We start from the raw sequence: 3,043 nt of genomic DNA on the forward strand, positions 1-3,043 counted from the left end.
TGCAAAAAAAACATAATTTTTGAAATCACAGGAAGAAATAACATTTAAAAATATAAATATATAATATAAAAATATATTAAATAAAAAACTGTTACATTAAATGGTAAAAATATTTCAGAATTGTACTGTTTTGCTGTATTTTAGATCAAATAAATGCAGGCTTTGTGAGCAGAAGAGAATTCCTTAAAAACATTCAAAATCTTACTGTTCAAAACCATTTGACTGCTAGGGTATCTTTAAGCAAGAAGACAGGGTATTTTCAGCCAGCAGCTCAGGCTGAGCTGGAAACAAGTGACCGCGATTTGTGTCATGGTCTCGTTAAACATGCCTCAACACATTCTTGATTGCATGCAGCATTGGATTAATTAGAAGCGACGTGACGGCGCCATTAGCTCTGTCTGCATGCGGCCTCAGATCTGTTAATCAACTTCTCACTAAGTCAGAGAGAGAGGGAGTTAGAAATTGAAAATCATATTTTATATGTAATTTTCATTTTAAAATCCTCAAAGAATATTTACTAGTGTCCTGCCAAAACAAACACCAAAAAGAGCAAAAATTAGGTCTACTCCAAGGAATCCAGCAAGTGAGGGGTGCCATCAGGAAATGCAGGGCTCAAACTAGGGCAGGACAACAAGTTGTATTTTCATTAGAGCATGTGTTATACCACTTCAGCTCTCCGAAGACTTTGATATATGTATGAGAATGTAAGCTCTCCTACAGTCACTGCCAGATCTCGTAAACCTCTAAAGAAAACAGGAAAAGTAGATTAAGAACTGAAGGAGATATTGGGAGAAATCAGTAGATAATATACCAATATAAGCATCAGCATCATTTAGTTATTTACAATTTTCTGGTAGTTTTGTCATCTTGACTGTGTCAAAATAGATAGGGCTCTGTATCAAGGTTCAGCTGTTCAAGGAAAAATCTGAAATAAACTTTTAGCAATATTTTAATACCCCCCCCCCCCCCCCAAAATTTAAATAAACTTCCCCCTTTATCTAGAATTTATGTACATTTCTAAAATGTATATCACATTTATTCATTTATAACATTTATTCTAGATTTATTTCCAATTTTATTTTTTAAGAGAAGTCTTGTACTAACCATAGCTAATGCTCTAATGCTGATTTTCTTCTCAAGAAACATTTATTATCCTTATTAATATCAATGTAGAAAACAGATGTATTGCTTAAAATATTTTGTGGAAACCATGCAACATTTTTTTTTTCAGGAATCTTTAATAAATAGAAAGCTCAAAAGAACAAAATTTATTTGTTTGTATTTACTGTAACTTTTGTTCAATTTAATGCATTCTTGCTAAAAAAAAAAGTTATAAAAAAATCTTGCTGACCCAAAACTTTTGTACGATAGTGTACATAACTTTCAGATTTTTTTATAGTTTTGCAAAATGTTCAGCATTTACTTTTAATTGATTTTTATCATTGTTCTACATTAATGTAAAAATCTCTATAAATGTTTATTGTTAGTGTTTATTCTCAAATTTCTATATTTATTTTTTATTATAGATTTTTAGAATTATAATTATACATATACATTTATTTATTCACATTTTGTTCCATTATTTATATATTATATATTATTTTGTCTTTGATATTTTTGCTAAAACTTTAATGGATGACTACAACCACTAATTGCGTAACCAGTCCCCTATGTTATAGTTTCCTTTATAACGACTTCCTGACAACCCCAAAAACATAGCAACTGGCATAGCAAGTGAGTTTCTCACCCCCATGCAGTGGCAGCAGGGGGTGGACAAGAGTGACCGGACCACATTTATCAGTCTTGGGTTGAACAGAGTTGCACAGCAGGGGAGAGGCATGCCTTTGTACTGCGGGTCAGCCTAGGGCAAGAGGAAGGTGTATGTGGCGGCTAGACTGTGTTTGTGAATCATGTGAGTGCGGATGTGCTACAGTTTGTCAAAACACCTTTTTGTTAAGGTTAGCCAACTTCCATTTCCTCACAAAGGCCTTAAAAGATCAAAGTGAACAGGGTTGCCTCTAAGAAAAATTGAAAACTTTCTCAAAGCTGTTACCAATTTCACTTTCTCAACTCATAAACCAGTTTTATTTTTTATTTTTACAGAAGGCCGTTTCCAAAACAGAAAAAAAAGGTTATTGCGACTTTTAATCTCATAATTCTGACATATGATTTTTTTTTTTTACAGAATTCTGACAAACTCACAATTGCGAATTATAAAGTCAGAATTGTGTGATATAAAGTCACAATTGTGAGATATTGCGCTTTATAAAATCACAATTGCAAGATATAAAGTCGCATATGTGAGAAAAAAAATCTGAATTGCAAGAAAACAGTCGCAGAGATAAAAACTCGCGATTCTGTCTTTTTCTCGGAATTCTGAGATAAAAACTCGCAATTCTGATTTATTTTTACAGAATTGTGAAAAACTTTGCAATTGTGAGATATATATACTTTGCAATGACAAGTTATAAAGTCAGAATTGTGTGAAATAAAGTCGCAATTGTGTGATATAAAGTTACGATTCCGAGATATTGCGCTTTATAAAATCAGAATTGCAAGATATAAAGTCGCAATTGTGAGAAAAAAAAAAGAATTGCAGGAAGAAAGTCACAGAGATAAAAAATGCGATTCTGTCTTTTTCTCGTAATTGTGAGACAAAAACTCACAATTGCAAATTATAAAGTGCAAATTTGAGGGGGGAAAAGACTGATATGTTCTCAGAAGTGTGAGTTTATATCTCACAATTCTGACTTAACTCGCAATTGCATCTTATAAAGTCAGAATTGTGAGATATAAACTCGCAATTCTGACTTTTTAATTCGCAATTGCGAGTTTATATCTAGAAATTGTGAGAAAAAAAAGTCAGAATTATGAAATAAAAAATCACAATAACTTTTTCTATTTTTTATTCAGTGGCAGACTCGTGGCTTCCATACTTTTTCATCTAACCTTCTTACAATTTTTTTTTTCAGTGCAGGAGGGTCTTTCCATCTTCGGGGGAATAAGAACATCTGGGTTTGTGAGAAGTAGGAACCTTTGGAAC

This window comes from Carassius carassius, chromosome 16 (assembly GCF_963082965.1).
Source record: "Carassius carassius chromosome 16, fCarCar2.1, whole genome shotgun sequence".
NCBI lineage: Eukaryota > Metazoa > Chordata > Actinopteri > Cypriniformes > Cyprinidae > Carassius > Carassius carassius.